Genomic DNA, 25890 nt, shown 5'->3' on the forward strand with positions numbered 1-25890 from the left:
AAAGAAAAAGAAAGAAGGAAAAAAAGAAAAACAACAAAAAAGAAAAAACCTTGACAATACATCAGAAATCGGACTTCATAAAGTACATTCTTTACAATAAAAGACTGTTGACATAAAAGGCTGTCCAAATTATTAGATTTTCATACAATTACTTTATATTATCTAACATGGAAAAATGGGAAACAAAAGTATTTTGGGTAATTTTGATACTTTCTACACTTCTAGGAAGTATTTAATAATCTGACATGACTGAAAACCGGCGATGAATTATCAGAATTTGACTATACTTCCATTCATCATCTCGCTTATTTCCAGTGCAAGTAGAGAAACTCCAAACAATCTTAGAGGACACGTTTTTCTGACTTCTAAGAATAGTATCGATTGTAATTGCGTTGATTTCTCGATTTGCCGAAAATCGGTAGACTCAAAGAATGGTTAGGATTACGAGCAAGCCATTATAGCCAATGAAGTCAGTATATTGTGACTGTCAACTTTGCTCATCGGACTTTTTTTTTTTTTGTCTGATTTATGGGATATAAATCTCTGTATGAGACCAACTAACTAACCTACAATTCAAAAGTCCTTATAAAATTCTTGCCGTTCGATATGAGGATTTACGTTCAGGTGACAAGCGCAAGGTTTTCTATGGAACGTTTTTATCAGCTGCGTGCCAAGAACATTGTCATGATTCAACCACTGGTCATCACCGCAGGTCTGTTCAGCTGTATCAAAATTGCACGTTTCAACAATAAAAACAAAGCAATCATTTGCATATTACATATTATTTTCATTCGTCTTAGTCTTTTCTTGCAGTTTTGTTACGTTAGCTTACTGTAAGTCTATAGCTCTACATCTCTGATTGTCTTCGCTATATTCACTCTAAAAAACATAGCAACTTCTATGAATCAGTAAATTGACTCGGAGGATTTATTTATTTATTTTTGCTGACTGGTTAGACTGAGTTCAAAATAGATATTCTTAATTATGTCTCAGCTAGTTACCAATTAGTAAACGATTCTTAAAATTCAATATAAGTCAATATTAAGAAAATAAAAACATGTTTTCTGATTTATGTTTCAGCATTTTCCAACTTCCCGGATGACTACCGGCTTCCTGCTTAAACTTAATTCGATGTGTCCTTCCTTTGCGGCAGTATGTTTAGCACCCATGACTTCAAAACACAACAATCCACTTTATACACAGTACTTACTAAATACTTCGTTTGTAAAACGAAAGAAAAAAAAAAACGTTTTAGTGGGAAGAGAGAAAAAGAGAGAGACAATCGCTCTAATTACTCTACATCAACTGTGATGACCAAAATGCAGTGAGCATTCTAATTGTGGCTATCAAAATCTGTATGTCGGGAATGAAAAGAAATAGCCATAAAGCAACAACAACAACTAAGGAATAGAATTTTTAGTATTTTATTTATATTTATCATTTAGAGTTTTTCCGTACGGCACAGTGATTATGTTCTTTTGTCGCAAAAAATCAAATTTAAATCCTATTTAGTATGTCAGCTGTATTTACAGTTTGACTGAAACTAGTGAGTCGAGTTAGTACTTTTCCTACACTACACTACATGGATGTTTACCTTTTTTTACCATTACATGGATGTTAACCTGATACATATAAAAGAAAATCGTATGAAAATCGGATCAGCAGTTCTCAAGTTTTAAGCGAACAAACAGATAGATACAGAAACACATTTGCGTTTTATTATGCATCTAGTATAGATTTTTGAAGTTTGAAAATAAGACACCTTGGAACTGAAATTTCAAAACTATTTATTGAAATCAACAAAAGAAACATAAATTGCATGTAAACACAAAGCAAGTTGAAGCTGAAAATTTAATAACACTATTATAATTACGAAAACAAAAAAAACAAAAATAAATTGCACCTATGTAAAAATCGCACATAAAATAGTAAACGATCAGTAATATTAAAAACAATTACAATGAGAAGGATGATGCTACCAATTTATTGATATTTGGCTCTATATTTGTCAGCAACATTCTTAAATCACCGCGATCAGCTATTTGCAGTCGGTTTCTTTTTTAGTTAAAATATTTGTAACTGCACCGAACCAACGTTCCGTTAAATATGATGATGGAAATACGATTAAAAACTTTTTTACTGCCCACAATCCAGGATGAAGTATGGACATCTGCTTTTGCAGCCAGAACTGTTGGTACCCGTTTTTGAATTTTAAATTCAATATTCTCATTTGTTGTTACTTCTATCAGTTCTTCTTGTAATTGTAAAGATTCTTCTGTGTTTTGTACTTGAAAACGGGTCCAAAATCCAATCGGGTATTTTCATTTCAAGAATATCTTTCAATCGTTGGTTGAAATAACGATGGAGAGCCTCTAATTACTGACAATAGCTGAGCACGTCTACATCACATTTTATAACTGTTGCTAAATTTGGCTGAACATCTGATAAATCTGGCTGATTCTCATCGTCCTAAGTTTCGTTTGTACAGGACAAGTTTTGACACAAATGCAGAAATGACAGCTTTTGTTTTTATTAAATTCAGCTCATCTCCTTGGAGCTATAGATTTGTTTCATTAAATTTGTTAAAGAAGTCGGTCAAAAATACTACTCGTATGTCACTTTTGAAATTAATCAAGTTGGCTCGTAAAGAATCATCTCTGTTTTCTAAAAACTGTAGCACTGAGTCAAAGAGTTTATAAAATCGATTCCAACAGGCACCCTTTGATAGCCAACGAACTTCTGTATGGAGCAGCAAGCGACTGAATTTTTCATCATTTTCAATACAAAGTTATCCAAACTCTGTCATTCAACGAATGACTTTTGATTTTGTTGACTGCTGTAATTACGTAATGTAATGACCTCTGTAGGCGATCACTCAGGTATTTGGCAACTACCTGAGTGTACAGAGAATGCATTTGGTACCGCCTCTATGAAATATGCAATAAAACCGCTAAAGCACCCTATCATCGCTGGAGTACCATCGGTAGTAACTGACAAGATATTATTCAAAGGGATTTCTTTTTTCTTTAAATAAACTCTTCCAATGCATGAAATATCGATTCTCCTTTAGTGCTAGTTAGCAAATTTTTAGCAAATAATAATTCTTGGCAATTTTTTTTTCTTTTATCGTACATTAAAAATAGGGATTCATTTCCTGATAAAGTAGATAGAAAGCTGGGTTGTTTTTAAATACTCACATAATGGGTCTTCAACATCCTGGGCCATTTCATCAATTCTTCGTTGCACTGTATTATTGCTCAAAGGAATTTTCTTGATAATATCTAAGGCTGGATTGTGCATTACAGTGCGCATGACCTCACTAACGGCTGGTAGAATAAGTTCTTCACCAACATTATATGGTTTTCCCGATTTAGCAATCAGTAAGGAAATGTTGTAAGAGGTGCGCAACCCATCATCATCTAGTTTGGATGTTGCTGAAAACATACCTGCCAATGTTGGTTGCTTCAAAAAAAGTTTCTTTAAGTGCTTGAAAATACGATAAATCCTTTTTTTATCAGCATGAACTTTTGTCAAATGTTCTTCTAGTATTGAAGGCTTCATAGATTCATTTGAAAAAATTTTTTGGCAAATCAGGCACATTGGTAATGTTTTGTTTGTAGGCGACAGAATAAAGCTGTATTTCAAATATTCGATATTATATTGTCTACATTTCTTCTTGGGTTCAGCCATGATGTTATCTGTAAATAAAAGTTAACTTTACAAAATTGCTAGAATGCAATTTCTCACGTACCTAATCCAAATTATTTTTACAAGAAAAGGGGAAAAATACTCACTTGAAACCCGGTGTTTTATTGGAAAAACAATAATTTGCTTTGTGTGTAATCCGTGTAAGTAAAGTATCGACTAGGTATCGATATGATATCGATGTCGATATCAATAAAATATTTATGCACTACATCAAATTGCATACTGCTTGTCACACGATTCAGAAACAATCTAAAACTGATTTCATCCGTCTCACGTATTTATTGTATTATACAGGGAACAAGTCATAACATGCACATGTTCCTGCCGATGCATAGTGGACTTGTAAAATCCCGATCACTTGAAAATGCGTACACGCCAACACCTTGCTTGTTAAGACCTGCCGTCAGACTTCAACGCCGATCGGCTGTAACTTGCATTTTGTGCGTTTCCTTGGAAAATATAGCAACCATTACGAGCTTTACTTACGTTATGCAACAGTCATATCATAAAAAAAACTTTAACGATAATTTTTTTCTGCACCTAATGTTTGTCCTTTATGCTTTCCCTGCCCCCTTATTTCAATTCAACGCTCCCTTTTGCTTATGAGGCCAATACGGCACTCCCCCCCATGGATCGTTCCAGCGCTCCCAAGGGGGAGGGGTGGTGCTGCCCACTTTGGGAACCACTGGTCTAAATCTTAGCACGAATTCGGTTTATAAGCAAGTGAGTTACTTGGCAGAGTAGATCATTGAGTCCGGTTACATAAATGAAGTTGGGTCGATATAGACTTATTTATTTATATATTTGTTATTTAGTTAAGATTTTTTTAAACTCTAGATATATATTTTCGAGAGTTATTTGATCCTCGTTTCTTTGATGAATAATTTCTTCGAAAAGAGAAAATTTGCTGTGTAGCTTCTTATCTAGCAAACGTTTGGCGTCACGTTCTGACGCTCTGAGCTTCTATACACATTGTAGTGTTGTACTTTTTAAAACATTAACAACTATAACCATTCAATTCGGACACAGAAGTCTCTAATCAAAGCATAAAGCTACGTAAGGATTTGGTTTGACCCTTAAGTCTGGAAACATAACACTGAGGGAATGGTGTTATCAATAGATTCAGATTACTCGATTTGTATCAAAAGATCATCTATCCATTTGAGTTTCAGTGTTTGAAATTCCTATGATTTGAATGATTTTGAAACAAAAGTTTTTCCAATAGCTATTTTTATGAAAAGCTTCGTTATTTCGAATATAAATAAAAAGAATAGATAATAATGTAACTTTGAGATCCATAAGTTAAAATTAGTTTCTTTGTGGTCTTGTACAGTATATCACTAGTTCAGTGTTTTGGCTAATTTCTCTCTTATTTCATATAAACTAATTTGTCTACCTTCCCAACATACCAGCCTAAAAAAAAACTCCACATGGAGAAGACAAAGCCGTTTTAGCCCTAACTTTTGATACCTGAGAGGCAGTTAAACTCCACCGTTAGCCAAGAGACTATCACTAATTTTTAAAAAGCATCAGGTGAAGAGATGGCAATCAAGTACCGCCATCTCCTGGTCGCTAATATAATATATATTATTGCTTGAAATGGTGTGGATCGACGGTCGATTTTCTTGAATTTACAGGACAAGAAAAAACAGATTGCTGGGGTCAGTGATCGACTAACTCAGGAGCCTAGCAAAGCGTTAGAAAAGTTCTTGTCCGCGACAAGAACTTTTCTAACTCTTGGAATGTCTTTCTTTGAATAACCTAGTGCTATAGATGCAAATGTATTTCCACATGGCTACACCATCCTCCATACCAGCCTTATTTATTCTAGTATATATTTCCATATTTAATATACCATCTTCACTAAGAATGTGCCATAATAGTTTCTAGGGTTGTTCTTCTAGGATAATGCAGTTAAAATTTTCCATGTTCCTGCATATTTTCATAGCTTTTATCTTTTTATTGCTGATTTTCACGCGAAATTTGTATCAGTTAAGTTAAACAATCCTGGAGACTCACAGTGGATTTGTTTAGGAGTACAATATCATGTTCATACTCATGTTCAAAGTTATCTCCCATGATATGAGAATGGGAGATAACTTTTATAGCTCCCATTCTCATATCAGGTTTAATGCTATTTTCTTTCATAATACGATCAATAGACGACAAAGAGAATTGCGCTAAAGCTCACCTTATCATACACCTGATTTTACATCAAAGCCTTTCCCTTAACTTCCTTTAATTTCAAATGCTGAATTACAACTCAATTATAGACTATTTATAGCTCAACATCATGCCCTCTTTACACCATATAGTTATAGCATTTTAAACAGCTTATCTCTTAGTAATTTGCCATATGCTTTTCCCCAGATCAAACTTTGAGTACCGATCATTTATATTCCCACGATTTCTCGAATGTTGATCATAAAATGAGGTTACTATTGATCCTAGTAACCTCAGTTTGGCCTGAGCCCAGCTGGTTCTTCTCCAAGTTTCTGTCATGCTTTCTCAAGTATGCCTGCATAAATCTTCTCTTTATGCCTTCTCAAGTATGCTTGCATAAATCCTCCTTGGAAAAGTTAATAGGAAATTCTTCTGCATTTCTCGTATTCAATTTTATTTCCATTTTCTGAAGATGTATTTGATTGTATTCCAGTTATCGAATTCGATATTCAGACCACGCCCTCTGAATTATGCAATGCATTTTTATTGTAAAACTTTTATACCTCCATGTTTGAGCATTTCTGATCAACCATCATATACACCAGCTGTCTATCAATATTTCTAGTTTATAGCTTTTCTACCTCAAGGATTAATATGTTCTTCTGAGTGCATTCTTCTTGAAATTTTAACCGCTGTTTTCTGCCGCTACTTTTTCATTCAATAGTCTTTTAAAAATAATTAGTCATTATCTAGAATATCTCTGTCTTCAGTTTTTATATCACAATTATCATATCTGATTCCTTTTACTCCCATTCTTTCCTCCATTTCTAAGTTTTTTAATAGCTTCCAGAACATTTGTCACCTTCCCATGACTTGTTTAGCAACTTTTATACATAGCATAGCTCTCTAACATTTTCTTTGAATTCTCTTAAGACATCTGCTGAATTATTTGCTAGGAATTTTATATGCTTCTAGGAATTTTACAGAAATGCTTCTAGAATTTCTTGCCTCTATGAAGTTCTTATTTTTCTATCTTTGCAAACAACTTCAACATAACTTCTACCTAGCTGAGTGTCAATGTTTTCGTCAGTCTTTTGCTACTGAGACTTTAGGGTTTGGTTCTTATTTCGAATTCTTTCATTTTTCTTCAATGATATTTGTAAAGTTCAGTCTACAGTATCTGTAAAAGCTACCCAGCTTTAGTTCTTTCTAAAACTTTCTCAGACAGTTTTCTTTTTACTATGATATTATTATTATTATTATTATTATTATTATTATTATTATTATTATTATTATTATTATTATGGGCAACTCCAAGGAGTCGTTAGCTCATCGAGGGAGGCCCTAAACATCATATCAAGAATAACTATTCGGCATTCAAAGCAAAGTATGACAGTATCTATCATACTTTGCAGAATTCATTTACAGTCATGGCTCCCACAACAAACTCTGGCAGCTTATTACACTCATTCACCACTCTCCAAGTAAAAAACCTAGTTCTAACACCCTTTCTAACTGCACTCTTGCTCAGTTTTCATGGATGGTCCCTAGTTCTCCAATCACCAGACCTGTTATGAAAAATTTCCTCTGAATTAATCTTGTAAAATCCCTTCAGTAATTTGAATATCTAAATCATAGAGAAGGGGTCTTATTAAGGCTCGATAAAAATGAACAATAACTTGCTTATCTCTGGTCGTTAAAGTATTCTTCAGTAACCAAGTGATCTGATGAGCTGATTTAACCACTTTTGCTATGTGCCCCCTAAACTTCAACTCTCTATCCACTAACACACCGAAATCTCTGACTTCGTTAACCTCCTGGAGTATAGTTCCACCAATCTGATATACTGCTACTAATTTGTTCACCCCAAAATGCATAACCTTACACTTTGCTACATTAAACGGACATCCATTCTCATTAGCCCAGACTACCAATCTATCCAAATCATCCTGCAAAAATTTTAACATCATGTGCATTCACTATTGCTCTTCCCAACTTTGCATCATCAGCAAATAAATGAACATTTCCTCTCAGATACTTTCCTATATCATTAATGAACAAATTCATTATTATCCTACTAAAACTAAGTGATAATCATTTCCGATTTCAAATCCCCTGTATACTTTGTATCCAGAACCATTTGAAGATATTACTGTGAACAGTAATATAGCCAATAAGACTTCTTTTTTATTGTATCCCTTACCAAATTCGCTCCCTTTTTTTAATGTGGCAATTTCGAGAAGTGATATCATGTCACTGAACCCTTGGCAATTGCTGCAATGCCACAGCATTCCTATGCCTCTGCTTGCATCCACTCTTCATGCGAATTTATCAACATTTTATTTTGAAATATGGTGTTAGTGAACAGGAATACAGCAGACACTTATTACTGTTATTCTCTTTTCTATTAATTTTCTCAAACAATTCTTCTATATGCCTAGAATGTTCCTATCCTGTTGTTTAGATCTCCAACTGTGTGACAAGGTTTTCCGCTTTCTTTATGCCAGCTGCCTTCTCCAGTGACTCGAAAAATTTCTCTACTTCTATCCTAGAAGAACCTTTTGTGGGACAATATAGGCACAAATATATTCCAATTTTAAATTACCCATTTTGAAATTTGCTCACTTAATTCTACGGGAATTTGTGTTTAATGTTGAATAACATTACTACTCCTATTTTGCTGATCACTATTGCCCCCATTATAATATCTTATATTTATCATTTAGTATGATCTTACTTGTTTTCTTCGTGTAACATCAGTTACGTCCATGAAGTAACATAAACTTGATAAACTACAGATAAACTTCTTTAGTTTTTTGTCAGTTGGAGTTCTTTTTTTCTTTGATACTTATGTTGATGGTCCCCGTCTTCACTTTTTTCGGACATCCTAGCCGGCATAAATGTTTCCATGTTGCACCATCATATTTGTTTCTAGTTTCCAGCCAATGGAAACTAGAAACAAATAATGGAACACACTACATGAAGTTGAGTATATCATAGTTTTTTTTGGGGGGGGGAGGGGGGAGCCCTTGGCAAATGCGTAGCTGTCCTTTTGTTTAGTGTGATGATTTTGATAAATTGTAACATCCTGCAAGTGGCATCTTTCTGATACAGGCTCCTTGAAAACGGTCCAACGCCACAGTTCCTAAGCCATTTGAAGGTAAGGACTGGCATAGTCTTAGCTCAGAAGCCCTAGTTGGTTCTATGCATGCCTTAAAGGCCTCCTCCCAGCTATGTACTTTTCACCCTTAAGTGATCCCGCAGCAATTCATATCTCGAGTAAATATAAATTCCCGACAACATAAGCTTATAACTGTTCTAAGAAGGGACTATTCTATTGTTTGTGAATATAAGCTTTATTATTATTATTATTATAACATCAAGGAGATATAATACATTAGACTTTATCAAAAAGAATGATCTAATAGTTCGCATTAACTGATGGTTACTAAATGTATTGAAGCATGCGTACTTTAAACCTTATTTCACTATCAGATATTCAGAACAAGATGCTGTATTTGGAAATACTTGATTCGAATAAGTTATCTAATGAAACTTATAAAAAATCAGCTAATGCCTTTTATTCCCTTAAGGGGTAGGCGGGCCCTTTTAGCCCTAACTTTTGTAGACTGAGTGGGCAGTTTAATCTCCACTGGTAACCAATGAGAGATAACTGGCCCAGGACTGTCACTAATTTTAAGCAGCAACCGATGAAGAGACTGGCAAACAAGTGCTGTTACCTGGTCCCTAACCTTAACTGGATATGTTATCGTCTGAAATAGTGTGAGGTCTATGGCTGATTTTCTTGAGTGTCCGGGAGAATAAAACTGCTTGCCTGTGCCAGAGATCGACTAACTGGGAACCTTTATAAGCCTTTTCAATGGATAAGTTAACTGATTTCATAGGGATTACGGACCGTATATGTGGACATATGACCATAATTGATTTACTCTTAATATTAAACGAAACTACTGCCTCATTTCTTTGGAATTCTCGTTCTGTATCCAAGGCATCTGTGATCTTTTATTTTCTTAAGTCATCTTAAAAAAAAAAATCTTCTCCTCACAATAAAATTTAAACCACAGTCTGTTTCAGATCTAAGTAACATGTGCATAAATCATTTATCAAGAATGGATCATTATCATAGGAAATATCTCATCAAGGAAAATAAAGAACAACAGAAAACAGGAAGAAAAAAAAACAATTTAAATGCAGGAATTTTCCTACTTCTTATTCTTCCGTAAATCTTATATCTTCCAGGCAAATGCAGGTGGATAATCATAATATCATCGAACGGTAGATGAGCTAATTGCTTTTAAAGATTATCCGAAATCACCTTTTTCATTTTTCAAGACAAATATTGAGAACAAAAAGGACTTGCCATAGGTTATCCCCTTTTCTCTAGCTCTAGCCAACCTCTTTATGGAAAATTTCGAAACAAATACATTAAAAACTTATCAGAAAAGACCAAAAGTTTAGCTAAGTTAGGTCCATGATATTTTCGTCATTTGGTCGGGAACGGTAGATGAGCTGATTGCTTTTAAAGATTATCTAAACAACTTGCATCCCAATATAACATTCACTATTGAACTGGAACAGCACAAAATATTACCTTTCTTTGATATCCTTGTTAAAGTAAACGAAGAGGAAAAAAGGTCACACTTCTCCGTATACAGAAAATCCATCACAACAGGGAGATTTTTAAATGTCGTTTCATGCCACCGTCCATTGCAAAAAAAAATAGACATAATTAAAACTTTGTGGGACATGGCATACAGTATATATCCAGCACACCGATTAAAAGAAATGAAGAATTACACTATCCGGCACAGAACCTAGCACTTAATGGTTTTGAATCCAAGACAAACAAAAAAAATATTTTAATACGGCTCCTGCAAACTCCCTTACCTAAACAAGATTTCAAAAATGCGCTCACGCTGCCGTACATAAATGTCACGGAAAAAGTGGCTATGTTTCTCCACCAGTACAACATAAAAGTGGCTTTTCTACCTTCACAAAAAATATCAAGATTCCGATATCCACCAAAACCGCCACATCATCCCATGAAGAAACCAGGCTCCTATGATATTATTATTATTATTATACGGGAACCTCGATGGAGTCCGAAGACTCAACGTGGAAGACCCAATCCATTCACACAATCATACCTCTCCTTGAACCCATTAACAGAAAAAGAACACAACTGACTCTTACGACCCATTCCACTCATTCACCACTCTCCAAGCAAAAAATCTAGTCCTTATACCCCCTACTGACCACACCTTTATTCAACTTCCAGAGAAGACCCTTGTTCTGATCCCTCTAGCCAAATTCTTAAATATTTCCCCTGCATCTATCCTATAAAATCTTTTAAGCAACTTTCTATCATATCCCTCTCTTTTTCTCCTATCAGCCAACTTTTGCAATCTATCATCATAGGGCACATTCCACAGGCCACTCACCTCTGAATCCTCTCCATGACTTCCACATCACCAAGAAAGCCAGGGGGACTAGACTTAAGCACAGTAATCCAGATGTGGGCGTACCAAGACCTCATCATCATCATCATCATCATCATCAAATTCCTGCCATGTACCCACAAGGGGTGTACAGGATATGATAGTACTACATGAAAAAATTATATCATTACTAACTTCCTATCTATAATTTTCCTCCAAATCAGTCTGTTACTTGTCAAGACTCCAACATTATCAGATGTTATATTTCTATCGTCTAAGGCACTTTGTACCGTATCAATCCACCTATATCTTGGTCTTCCTCTGGGTCGTTTTGCTGCCAACCTGGCAGAGAACATTTGTTTTGCTAATCTTTCCTCGCCCATTCTGTTTAGGTGACCATACCACCTGAGATTAGCTCCGCTAACGCATTCCTGGATGCTGACAATGTCAAGTTCTTTCCTAATATCCTCGTTTTTAATATGATATTGCCATTGATGCCATCTGTTCATGCCTATAATCTTTCTCAGAAGTCTCATATCTGCGGTCTCTAGTCTTTGGTCAAGTGTTTTACTTCTGACCCAGCTCTCAAATACATAAGTTAAAACTGGTTTGAACACTGTCTTGTATACAGCTAATTTAGTGTTCCGACTAATTTCTCTCTTATTCCATATGAATCTATTCAATTGACTTCCCACCATACCAGCTTTGCTGATTCTGTTGTCTATTTCTATATTTAATTTACCATCTTCACTAAAAATCGTGCGAAAGTAGCTGAAATGTTTTACTTGTTCCACAGGTTCTCCATTCACAACACAGTTGACATTTTCAATGATTCTGCCTATTTTCATTGTCTTTTTATTGCTGACCTTCATACCATATCTATTACAACAGCTATTCAATTTATTCAGAGAATCTTTCAGCCTTGTAGCGGATTTATTTAGAAGTATAACATCATCCGCATAAAGCAAAGAGCTGACATTAACACCTCCAATTTTGATATTATGTTTAATACCACTTTCCTTCATAATGTGATCCATATAGATAATGAATAACAGAGGGGATAATGTACATCCTTGTCTCACACCAGATTTAACATCAAAGTATTTTCTTGTACTTCCTTCAATTCTAACTGCTGACTTACAACTCAAATACAGACTAAGTATTGCTTGATATAATGCTCCATTGACACCATATAACTGCAGAGTATTGAATAGCTTCTCTCTTGGCACCTTATCATATGCCTTTTCCAAATCGACAAAACTTAAATACAGATCTTTGTTATATTCCCATGCTTTCTCGACTATTTGTCGTGAAGTGAAGATCTGATCCTGACAGCCTCTGTTTGGCCTGAATCCAACTTGTTCTTCACCAAGCTTTTCTTCCACAATTCTTCTCAACCGTTTCTCAAGTATACTTAGATGTCAATTTAATGTGGCAAAATGTAAGGTTATGCATTTTTGGGTGAAAAGATTGGCGGCAGTTTACTGCATTGGTGGAACTGTGCTGCAGGAAATTGATGAGGCACGATATTTAGGATTGTTGGTGAATAAGGAATTGAAATTTAGGGGACACATTGCAAAAGTGGCCAAATCAGCTCATCAAATCATTTAGTTACTGAAGAATACGTTGACAAGCAGAGATAAGCAGGTTATTGTTCCTCTGTATCGAGCCTTGATAAGACCCCATCTCGACTACTGTGCCCAGATTTGGTCACCTAAGTTTCTTCTTGATCTGGAGAAGGTGGAGAGGATCCAGAGGCGAGTGACCAAGATGATAGCAGGTCTGTGGAATGAACCTTATGAGAACAGGTTGGATTTGTGGGTTGCAAAAATTGGTTGATAGGTGGAGGAGGGGAGATATGATCGAGACAATCAAATTACTGAAGGGTTTCTATAAAATTAATTCAGAAGATATTTTTGAGAACAGGGCTGGTTCTGGGAGGACTACGGGACATCCATGGAAACTGGGAAAAAGTGTGGTTAGTAAAGGTGTTAGAGCTGGGTTCTTTACTTTTAGAGTAGTGAATGAGTGGAATGCGCTCCCTGAGTCTGTGGTGGATGCTGTGGCAGTGAATGAGTTTAAGGCGAGGTATGATAGATACTGTATGAATGTCGAATAGTTGTGATGAATATGATTTGGGGCCTCCTTCGATGAATCTAAGGACTCCCTGGAGTTGCCCATAATAATAGTAATACTTGCATAGATCTTGCCAGGAACACTCAGTAGGGAAATACCTCTGTAATTCTCACATTCAGTTTTATTTCCCTTTTTATATATGGGTACTATGAGAGCTCTACTCCAATCATCGGGAATTCGTCCCTCTGTCCAGGCTTTCTGAACTATGCAGTGCAGCCACTGTAAGACTCTTATACCACCATACTTCAGCATTTCTGGTCCAATATCATCTACTCCAGTTGCCTTTCCATATTTCAAGTCTTTGATGGCTTTTTGTACTTCACGTATGGATATGTATTCCTGCCTGCATGCATGGTCAGTGTTTTTTTACCACTGGGCTGTCATCACTGCTTGTTTCATTTAGCAGTTTTTCAAAGTAATTACTCCATACTTCAAGGATATCTTTTTCTCCTGTTTTCATGTCACCTTTATCATCTCTAACTCCTTTTACGGCACTCTTTCCTCCATTCCTAAGCTTCTTCAACAACCTCCAGAATATTTTGCCATCTTCTTCATATTTATTTTCTATATTCTTGCCAAAGTCCTCCCATGACTTTTGTTTAGCTAGTTTTACAAAGTGTTTAGCATTCTTGCATTTGTCTCTATATTCTCTAAGAGCACAAGATGACTTATTTGACAGGAACTTTTGATATGCTTTCTTCTTTTCCTTCACTGCCACTTTAACTTCTTGTGTCCACCAGGGAGTTCTGATTTTTTTTATCCTTGCAGACAACCTCACCACATGCCTCTCTGGCAGAATCAATCAATGTTTTCTTCAGAGTTTGCCACTGAATCTCCAAAGTTTGATTCCTGTTCTCAAACTCTTTCATTTTCTTTTCAATAATCTTTCTGTATTTTAGTCTACAGTTCACATCTGAGAGTTGCTCAACTTTTATTCGCTTTAAAACTTTTTTACATGTTATTCTTTTCAATATGAAATTCAATTTTATCCTGCTCAAGACTAAATAGTGATCACTTCCAATTTCAAATCCTCTATACACTCTGGTGTCCTGCACCAGGGAGAAAACATCACTATCAACAATAACATAGTCAATGAGACTTTTCTTATTCCTAGCCTCTTCTCTCCAAGTGAATTTGTGCACATTTTTATGTTGGAACATGGTGTTAGTAATAACCAGTCCATGTCCTGAGCAGAAATCCAACAGATATTTGCCATTATTATTAGCTTTGCTCTTTTCTCTAAATTTTCCCAAAATATTTTTGTATGTCTCACAATCATTTCCTACTCTGCTATTTAGATCCCCAACAAGGATCAACTATTCCTTTTTCATTGTGTCAGTTGCTTTTTCTAAATCCTCAAAAAATACCTCCACTTCTACCTTAGTAGAACCTTCTGTGTGACCATAGGCACAAATAAGTCTCATTGTCCAGTTCCCCATTCTCATATTTGCCCACATTACTCTACTTGAGACTGACTGCCATTCAAGAAGATTAGCCTCGTATTTTGTGTTGAATACTATGGCTACTCCTTCTTTTCCTTGATTGTCATTGCCTGAATATAACATTTTGTATTTATTGCTCAGAAAGATCTCACTAGTTTTGGTCTTTTTTTGTTTCAGTCACCCCTATTATGTCGATCTGGTACTTATCTAATTCCTCAGCTAGCTCCATTTCTTTGCCATTCAGGCTTCTTACGTTGATAGTACCGAGCTTTAACTCTGGTGATGTTGAGTTGGGGTTTGTTTTTAGATTTGTTCCAGTACCTGACTTTTCGCTGTTTGCCCTAGTTCCCTGGCGAAAACAACGGGGGCCTTGTTTAACCTGGTGACGCCCCAGCCGGAATGAAATTTTCCATGTTGTACCATCATTTTTTATTTTGGTTTAACCAATAAGAATACAATTTGGTCGGCTAAATCCCAAATTGCCAGCCCATCCTCGTTCGTTCAGTATCCAAGTAGATACCCAACAGGGTGCACCACGAGAAAGTGAGGATTGGACATTAGGTCTGAAGCCCTGGGCGGTTCTCCGCATTCTTTTAAAGGCTATGTGGAGGTCTCCTCTCAGTTATACAGCTTTGACCCTTAAGCACTCCGTATCAAGACCTTATAAAGAATAATTACAACTTCTTTATCTCTATTTGTTAATGTGTTCTTCACTTGCCAAGTAATCGTATGTGGTACCTTAGCAATATATCCACAATAACTCTCTGTCTACCTCCAATAAATCTCTAGCTTCATCTATTTCCTGGAGTACAGTGCCATGAGTGTGATAAACGGCTTGTAATCTATTTATCACAAAGTACATAACTTTACATTTCTCGAAATTAAACTGACACTCATTACCTCTTTCCCATGCTGACAGTTTATTTAAATCTTCCTGTGAGCTCTCTCCACATCGTCTTAACTATTACCCTACATAATTTCGCATCATCAGCAAAACTGAATATTTCCTTTAAGGTTATTTCGTATATCATTTATGTATAGGCCATTAAACAGCAATGATCTCAACACTGAACCTTGTGGCACATCACTAGTCATCTATTTTTGTCTCGATTCTGCCATGCCCTATACCACTTTTTTGATATCTGTCCAGCAGCCACTCTTTTATCCACTTAACCAGTGTCACATTCATCCCAATTTGTTCTAATTTACATAAAAGTGGTATTTTGTCAAAGATTCATTGCTCTTGTGGTATTTATTATGTAGGCCAGACAGGAAGGTCGAGAGAGATCCGCATGTCTGTGTAAATGACCTCGAAAAAAGAAGGGAGCACAAATCAGGTTTAGCATTCCGCTGGTCATCAAATACACTGCCAACAGACCAAAATGTCATATATTGATAACTGTTTCACAAGAAAATTTAAAGAAGCCGCACAAATGCTTAGGATCCCTACACAGTGCAATAAAAATCAAGGCTTGATTTTACATTAAGTGGTCTGCCTTCATCAAAAATTTAACTGCCACAGACCTAGGATATAGCACACATTAACCACAGAACGTGACAACTAGCAATGTTCCAATACCCATACAGTAATATATCATTTGCATTCTGGTTTCTCAATTATTTAACAGTTGTGAAGTTATAAAAAAACATCTATTTGATTAATATTTGATCAATAAGCTTTTGTTGTGTAAAAATTTTATATACCATCATCTCCTGATGATGCTTACGACACACGAAACTTGTCGGTTTTTTAATTGCTTATTTTTAATAAACTCTTTATATTACTATGTGGTAAGGCCTGTGTATCTCAGTGGAAATGCCGATTGGTTGCTCGAAGTCAGACTTAAGTTCAAGTCTAGTCCCCGACTGGAGGAACTTTTTCTAAGCCTTTCTTCGACTGATTCCTGAGTTTGTCGATCTCTAGCTTGGGCAAGAGGGTTTTACTCCCATAAAATCAACCATAGTACCCACATTATTTCAGACAGTAACATATCAAGAGATGGCAGCACTTGTTTTCCAGCTTCTTCATCGGTGGCTGCTATAATTAGTGATAGACACCGGTGGAGATTGAACTGCCCACTCATTCCAAATGCTAGATAGGGTATAAGGCCTCGCCTACTCTCTATAAAGGAATAAAAGGCGTCAGCTGATTTTTTTACATTTTTTTTTCCAGATTACTATGTGGTCTCAATACCAAAAACCACCTACAAATATTTATTTTGAAAAGGCAGACTGCTGATACACCCAGAATCGCCTCGCCATTCACTGAAGAAGAGATTATGATGACTGTGAAAGAAATGAAACCAGGAGTCTCTGGGATTTGATGGTGTTCATCCAGATTTTTTTAACCCATTGCGGTAAAAAGGGTAAATAAAGTGGCAACTGATTTCTTCAAATATTTTAAACAAGAATATTACCAGTGAAGTTTAAACGAGGGAAAATCAGTCATATTGAAACCATGGAGAACTGATGATCAACCAGAAAGCTATACGCCAATATCTCTTCTCAGCATTTACTACAAGTTGATGGAAACTTTTTTATAATAGAGTTAGCACTTTGATCTTCAATACTCTTCTACCTGACTAATCAAGGATCAGGTTCTTGCACTTACTGCATACATCAACGGATTTGAGGAGCGTTTAAAAACTGTCTTCATAGACTTTACTACAGTTTATGACAGTTTGGAGAAAGGGGATAATTTAATTCTTGAAAATTATAAAATGCAACAAGATGACCTGCCCCCACTGAACAAGCTTTCTGAAAGGATCATCCAGGTCATGATGGGTAATGAGACTAGCAAACACAGAAGAGTAAATAACAGCCTTCCAAGAATCTGTGTTATCCCATTGCTATTTAATTTGTATATAGCAGACCTGTTTCAAACATGCTTTTGGCGGTTCGCCAATGCTGATGACACTGCAATTGCAACAAAGCGCGTTAGAGGTGGAGGCTTTGGAGAAAATCTTGAGCGAGGACATGGACACATTGAGTCAGTATTTTAGGAAATGGAGACTTACACTGAGTGTAATGAAGACTGAGTCCTTTTTGCTTTCATCCAAATATCAAGATGGTTAACCTCATTTTAAATATTTCTCCAAATCGGACATCTTTACCTTACAATCCCACTTCCAAATATCTTGACATTATTTTGGACAGATCATTATCATATAATAAACATCTAATGAATGTCGCTGCAAAACTGAGAACAAGGAATAATATTTTCAGCAGGCAGGCTGGTACACCCTAGGAATCATACACATCTACTCTCTGTGCTTCTGCACTGGGATTAATATATTTGACAGCTGCTTCAGTTGTCACTGAATAATGATAACTACATATTATATTAACATAGACTATATTAACGATTAATATATTCGACAACTGTTCAGCTGAACAGGCGATACACAAGTAAAATCATATAGTTTTAAACCAGACAAAGCAAATTATAAGTGGTACTATTAGGAAAACACTTTATTTTGACTCCCAGTTTTATAAGGAGAAAGAGAAACCTACTATGAAAGTTCAATAAAATATTGGAGGATAAATCTCTTTATATTCACCATTATATAAATACTGGATTTGGTCAATTAAAATCAACATGAACACTGGTTGAATATGCTAAGCAACTTGCTTCTGGCAACTACAATGAGCTAGCTACACGGTACTCAGAATGGATTGACAGGAATCCTATTGCATGGTAGCCTCTCCTCAGTGGTCAACATTCTGCAAAAGATTTGAACTTCCCTGTAACATCTAGATTAACCTCAACAGAGTACAGAACAGTCATGATCGATGCAGTTATTCGCTTCATTGTGGGTCAGATTCGATCCACAATCACTATGGGTTTTCTGACCCACTGTGATTGTGAGTCAGAAAACCAGACTATTTATCACATTACCAACAAGTGCACATTTAGAGCATTCAAAGATAATCAAGACTTTTTTACTTGAACTGCTTCTCCTGAGGCAGTTCAGTGGCTGCAACATTAAGCCTCCCCCCCCCCTCCCCTAGAAAATTTGACTTGTTCTTATTTTGTAATTTAATGTCCTTTTTAAATCTTGTGAGCTTTGTATGTGCTATAAATTAAATAAATAAATCAACTATACCCTTTTCAGCTGATTTCCCAGTGCATCAATCTTTTGAACAGACAAGGTTTCTCACTCTGAAACTCAGAAAAAATTCACTGTAATGTTTGCATTTGCAAAACATGTTAAAAATAATAAAAAAAAGGAAACATTTCTAGGCTTGCCCATAAGATAAGTTAATGGGTGGGAGAAACAGCAACAAAAAATCTTAATTCTCACTACCAGTTAGGATTAGGACTGCAGGATGTATCTGTGGTATTCTAGCACTTGCTTCTGCATTTACTCATGCAGATCACTAATCTCTTATGAATGATAAGAACAGATACTGGCTGTCAATCAGTTTCAAAAACATTAGGGTGAGAGAGTGGCACCTACTCCTAGAGAATAAAAGCCAATTATTTGTTTAAATTTTTTTTATTATCATTATTATAATATCATTCATAATATTATAAAAATATTATGAATAATAGTTTGGAGTCGATTTTGTTTCCTATTTGTGATGAATTAGTTCAATGTGAACTTCATGTGAATTTTGGCATCCTTCCATATACACCGGTGTCCAAAACCTAAGGACTAACACACTATTTCTGAAGATTACAACTGCAAATTCAGCCAAGTCAGCTTGTGGAAATTTGTATAACTAACGATTTCAAGAAGAAAGAGGGTACACATTCAAATTTTCGAATCGTGCACAAAAAGGGGTCACATGGTAGCACTCAACAGGATAAAAGCCTGCACTAAGCAAATTGTTTGAAGGAAATTCTTTTTGTGAAGGAATAAAGACTGCAAAATTGGATGTCTTGTAATGTCTCAAATACATCATCTAGATGATTTCATGAGGAAGAATAATTGGAAGGCTTGAAGGAGGCTGGAGAATTATTGATATTGCCAGAGAGAGCTTGGAATCTTACATAGTGTGGTATCCAGGATCTGGGCAGAGTTTCAAACCAATAGAATATGTCCAGACATTTGCTAAGAGGTTGTCCTCACTCTACCACAGAGCACAAAAGAGAAACTTTTGGTTATAACAACGAAGTATAATCAACACATCATGGCAGGTCAACTCCATTCAAGCACAGGTATTCAGATATCTCAACAAATTTTGACAAGTGGGCCTATATGCCCAAAGGTGGTAGTCTATGTCCCTGTATCCAGAGCTCATCATAGAGCACATTTTCAGTGGTGTTGTAGCCATAATAATTGGACAAGACACAAATGGGCTAATGTACTCTTTACAGATGAGAGTTGTTTTAGTCTTTCCTCCAATTTTAGACGACACTTGATCTGGGGTGAAAGTGGTACTGCTTACCATTGCAAGAATGTTCTTGAAAGAGATAGATAGTGATGCTGGGGTCATGGTATGGAGCAGCATTATGCTTAATAGACACACCAAGCCACACGTGCTGGAAAAAAGGGACTATGACTGGTGAATAATATTGCAAAGAGGTTCAATGTCATACTCGACTGTTCTCTGGTGCTGTAGGCGAAGAATTCATTTTAATGGAAGACAATGTCACATCACATGTGATGTGGTAGCATTGTACCAAGCATGATACAACACAGTGAGAGCTGAATTGCAGTTTTTGGGGGTGGACATATTCCATACTGAAATGTCTCTCTCTGCATAGTTTTCTGTAAGCACTGTACTTAATTCATTAACTATGTCCTTAGGAAATTTGTAATTTTTGCCAAAAAACTTATTGCAATTTGTACAAAATTACAACATATTTTTTGTGTAATATAATTTATCAGTATGCAGGTAATAAATTTCTGTCCACATTTAACTATAGTCATGAAAATACAGGTAAAAATGTAGTTGATACTTTGCTTTTGGACACCAGTGTATAACTGAACTTTGGCCATGTGCACTACTTCAACCTTCTCAGTTTACCTGTACCAACCATATATCCAATTTTGTCTTTTATCTTCTGTAGTGAAATCACTTAATATATACACTCTCATTATATGGTTGGTCAAGCTACAGAACTGAAAATTTTTTCCTACCTCATGGTCATGACCTTCATTAAAAATATTTTAAGTGAAGGTCATGACCGTGAGGTAGAAAGAAATTTTCAGTTCTGTAGCTTGACATTTCTCAAAATTTTCAGTAACTCAACGCCTGATAAATTTATCATCAGGTGATGATAAATTCACCCTCACCATCTTGACTGACTGATTAGAATGGGTAGGTGCATATATAGTACACAACTCTCTGAGTACATGAAAAATTATTTTGAAAAATATGAATAAAATAAATAATCTAACACCTTTTCCCCCTCAGTGGGAGTAGGCAGATGGCTTACACCATTGCCAGCTGTCAATGAGGAATGTTTTTTTTTTTTTTTTGAGTTCTGGGTAATCGCATTGGAATCCAACATATGATTTTTATATGCTAGTATAGTGTCACAGAAAACACGACCATGCACATATCGTTTGAAATGCCAACATTGTTTTGCAGAAATCCTATATATTTACCTTACATTCATTGAACATCATTTGATTCAATTATACACAGAAGGAAAAATATTTATTTTTCATATGAAATATTTACTTCCCACTCCTTTGTGAGTTGCACTCTTGCTTAGTTTCTAAAGATTCCACACTTCACTTTCATGCAATGAAAACATTATTTTAGATGATCCTCTCACCAACTTATCTCTATCATATTCCTCACTCCACACCATACTTCATTCCTGAGTAAACCAAGATGGCTAAATCTATGCACAATAATCTGGATTAGGAGGTCTTACCCTTATAAACAAAGGTGTAATAACATTCTTAGCAGAAGCAGCAGCATTACTGCTGATAGTCAAGCCAGAAAAGTAGTAATGTGAGCCACAGACCACAATGATTTTGCTGCAGTGTTTACAGTTTAATTTAGTCTTCAATACATTTCATGTAAAGTTTGGTGTGCACTTTTGTTTTATTCTGATTTTTGAGATGGTATTCTAGAATGATATGTATATAAATCTACAAACACTGTGTTAAGTTTGAAGTAAAATGTTGATAGAGCAGAGCTTAATGACTTCAGGAGAGAATAACAAGAGTTCATTCTCAGCAAATGGGACCACAGGTACTAAAACTACACAAAAACTGGATTCTGGATAATATGAAGCATAAAATTTGATTAGTCTGTTTCACGAATGGGAGAACTTGCATGGCTCTGGCAACAACCTGGTGAATGCTACAAGCAGGATTGCAACTGTAAAGTATAGTGGTGAAATAATAAATTTAGTTTAATCCTTTATCCAAATGTGAGCAAACAAAGTTTGCACCTGAAAATATCTTCAGGACTGTAGCAAGATGGTGCAACTGTTGGCAACTCGGAGCAAAGGTGGACCAAGCTCTCATCACTCCTTGTCTCAGTATCTCCCACCATGCAAAGCACATGTGCTTTGCATGGTGGGAGATACTGTTGCACCACCTTGCTACAGTCCTGAAGATATTTTCAGGTGCAAACCATGTTTGCTCAAACTTAAATAAAGGATTAAACTAAATTTATTATAGTCTAACCAAGTGCAAAATAAATAAACTTCCAACATCTTTCTCTAAATCCAGAGTAATTTAATAATAAGGTGGTATACTGGTTGGCAACTCATATGGGTGAATATGGATATGACCTCTCTATTCCTTCTGCCTTAGTGTCACCACCTCTAGGTCTTGCCTCCTGCTGACGAGACCTCAATAAAAGTTGAAACCGGTCTGGGTAGTGGCCCTTCCCTCAATGCATAGCATTATACATGTCCACAAGGACATGTGCTTTGCATGGTGGGAGATACTGAGACAAGGAGTGATGAGAACTTGGTCCACCTTTGCTCCGAGTTGCCAACAGTTGCACCACCTTGCTACAGTCCTGAAGATATTTTCAGGCACACGCTTTGTTTGCTCACACTTGGATGAAGGATTAAACTAAATTTATTATAGTCTAACCAAGTGCAAAATAAACTTCCAATATAGTGGTGAAAGTGTGATAGTGTTTGTGGAATGGAAACTAGTCTACTGTTTCTTATCAGTACTACAGAACAATGAGGTATATACCTCTGTGTCCTTTCTAATGGCACAGTTATGAATTTATTCAGTGAAAGGCCATATCTGTTTGAACACAAAAAAAAATGTTCCTTATCAGAGAGTCTGCTATGAGAGTTTGAAAATAAAGTGTCTCTATTGGCCAGTTCAGAGTCTCAATCTAAAGCTGAGTGAATACCAGGATGGAGTGGAATGATGTGAGAGAAATCATCATTAGACAGCAACATCATTGGAAGAACTCAAGTATCTTTGTGAAAACTGGAGACTAATTTCCTACAAAACTTGTCAGAAGTACATGGAAACTACTATATATACACACACACACACACACACACACACACTATGCTGAAATAAGAACTGGAAACTGCACCTCATATCATAGACCTCTAAATTGCACACACTAAAACAGTATGTATAGGCTCTGCTATGACATCTATCACACACATCATGGTACTCTCCACCAGTTTGTGATCACATGAGTCAGCACAAATCTAGCTTACATCCAATGTTCCAGTTTATCCTAAAGGTATATTATTAGGCTGAGAATTGGAGTCTGTGTAGGCTAGCATGTTTTTCCAAATAATTTTCTTCATGTGCCATAATAGTAATTGCAGTATGACATTGTGCACTGTTATGTTAAAAAAAAGACAGATCTGTTCTGTAAAACTGCTAGTGTAGAAAGTACTATATTATCCAGAAGCATTGCATATCCATTGATATTCATCTCCATGTCTACTACCAAACTTCATAATTATGATGATGCACTCTGACACATAAGATGTTTCCCCAAGTATTTACCACACCATGAACTATCGTGAAAATGGGTGTAGTATCACTCATCTATTTAGACTTATATACTGGTTGGAACTCATAAGGTTTAATGGAATAAATACAGCACATAAAAAATAATTAAACACATTTAATCAATCTTATATTTCATCTCTTTCACTGAGGCATCATCAGGGAAGCAAAATATTAAAATTGAAACAACATACATAAAATTGCATAAAACAATAAGTGGAAAACATCAGACTGAAAGCCTAAAGTCCTATGAGGGACAGCACCCTGTATGAATATGCTGGCTAAGTCTTAGCTGCTGAGTGGAAAGCCTAAGAATTAGGTTCCCAAATCTTGGGAAGTTTAATAGAACCAGATTTATTACGATTTTTAAATCTCTTGCTGATTCTAAAAAAAAAAAAAAGGTCTTTCAAATTAATGTTGTGGTGAAATAGTAGTTTTCTTCCATTTAATTCTGTGCAAGGTATCCATGGCATGGTCAACTAGACCTGACTGACAATACTTATAGTGGCAGATGTACTTATGTACTTCTAGGTAGGTGTCTGCAGATGTCCCAGTGTTACCACAATATTATACATTGCAGAAACAAGGAACATTTTAACACCTGGAACAGAGAGAGAGAGAGAGAGAGAGAGAAGGTAGAAGATCCTTGGGAGAGTAGATAAGGGCAGCCAGCTTCAGATGAGGTTGGAATGCAGTGCAGAGATTGTACTTTTTTTTTTTTTCTGAGTTGGAACTTTTTTTTTTTTTCCTGAGTTGGCCCGGATATAAATGATTGTTATTGTCTGAATATAACATTTTGTATTTATTGCTTAGAAAGATCTCACCAGGTTTTTGTCTTTTTTTTGTTTCAGTCACTCTTATTATGTCAATTTATACCTATCTAATTCTTCTGCTAGTTCCATTTCTTTGCCATTCAGGCTTCTTATGTTGAAAGTACCGATCTTGAACTCTGATGATGTTGAGTTGGGATGTGTTTCAAGATTTGTTCCAGTAGTTGACTTTTCGCTGTTTGCCTGGTTCTCTGACAAAAACAACAGGGGGTCTTGTTTAACTGGGCGATGCCCAGCTGGCATGAAATTCTGTCATGTTGTACTATCATTTTACATTGTGGTTTAAGCCAATAAGAATACAATCTAGTCAGTTAAATCCCAAATTGCCAGCCCATCCTCATTTGCTCAGTATCCAGGTAGATACCTAACAGAGTCCACCATGAGACGGCAAAGATTGGACATTAGGTAAGAAGTCCTGGTCAGTTCTCCACAATCCTTTAAAAGCTATGTGGAGGTCTCCTCTTAGTTATACAGCTTTGATTCTTACAACAGTACAATATTATTTTGAAAATTATTAAAAGAAATGTTTAAAATGACCATTCTTTTTGATAACTTTCAATACCATAATGAAGCTTTTTCTCTTTCCTATAATAATTTGAAAATATGTTTTTTAGGAGTTTCATGGGGAAGGGGGAAATGAAATGTACTGATTCACAAAAATTTTCCTTTTTCTATCTTAGGTTGTAGATGAGTGTGCTGGTGAAACTAGTAATAAAAAGAAACACGTGCAAATAGCTAAACCAACCACACGCTACCAATCTCGTAGTAACAGTAATCCTGGGAAAGAATTTCGAGAGAGTTGTCAGAGAGAACCAGGTTGCCAATGGAAATGTCAACGAGGTTCTGGATGCAACTGTGTTTGTCTTTCTGTTGCCTCTGCAAAGAAATCTGGAGTAGGATCCAAGCCACAATGAAAGAGTTGATTTGTGATTTACTTTTGCATAATGTAAAATAAGTGAATGTACTTTAGTTTTTTAATAAAATATTTCACTAAAACAGCTCTGGTATACTTATTTAAAGTGGCAAAAAAATTTAAATTCGTTTGATAAAAAAAAAAAATAAATAAAATAATAACATGATATCATTAAGTACTATTTTTCAGCTTAAAAATGAGTAATTGCTATGATGTGAGTTATTATTGTTGTTGCTAGATCTAAATGAAGTCAAAAGTAATGGGGAATCCTGACTATCAGACAATGCTTATCAAACTATGCAAGTTTGATAAGCATTGTGACTCATC

At 35.8% G+C, this 25890-nt stretch overlaps 1 long non-coding RNA gene across 1 annotated transcript in view; it reads left to right on the plus strand.

Moving 5' to 3' along the window:
- The window catches only part of LOC150110017 (uncharacterized), a 45385-nt gene extending 19738 nt beyond the window's left edge, over positions 1-25647 (plus strand). The window contains exon 2 of the long non-coding RNA XR_016548125.1: positions 25331-25647. This is a non-coding gene — a long non-coding RNA (uncharacterized LOC150110017). The remainder of the gene's footprint in view (positions 1-25330) is intronic.
- The last annotated feature ends 243 nt before the right edge of the window (positions 25648-25890 follow it).

The sequence above is a fragment of the Typopeltis vanoorti genome, chromosome 1 (assembly GCF_054136105.1).
Source record: "Typopeltis vanoorti isolate ZY-2024b chromosome 1, IOZ_Tvanoo_1.0, whole genome shotgun sequence".
NCBI classification, from domain to species: domain Eukaryota; kingdom Metazoa; phylum Arthropoda; class Arachnida; order Uropygi; family Thelyphonidae; genus Typopeltis; species Typopeltis vanoorti.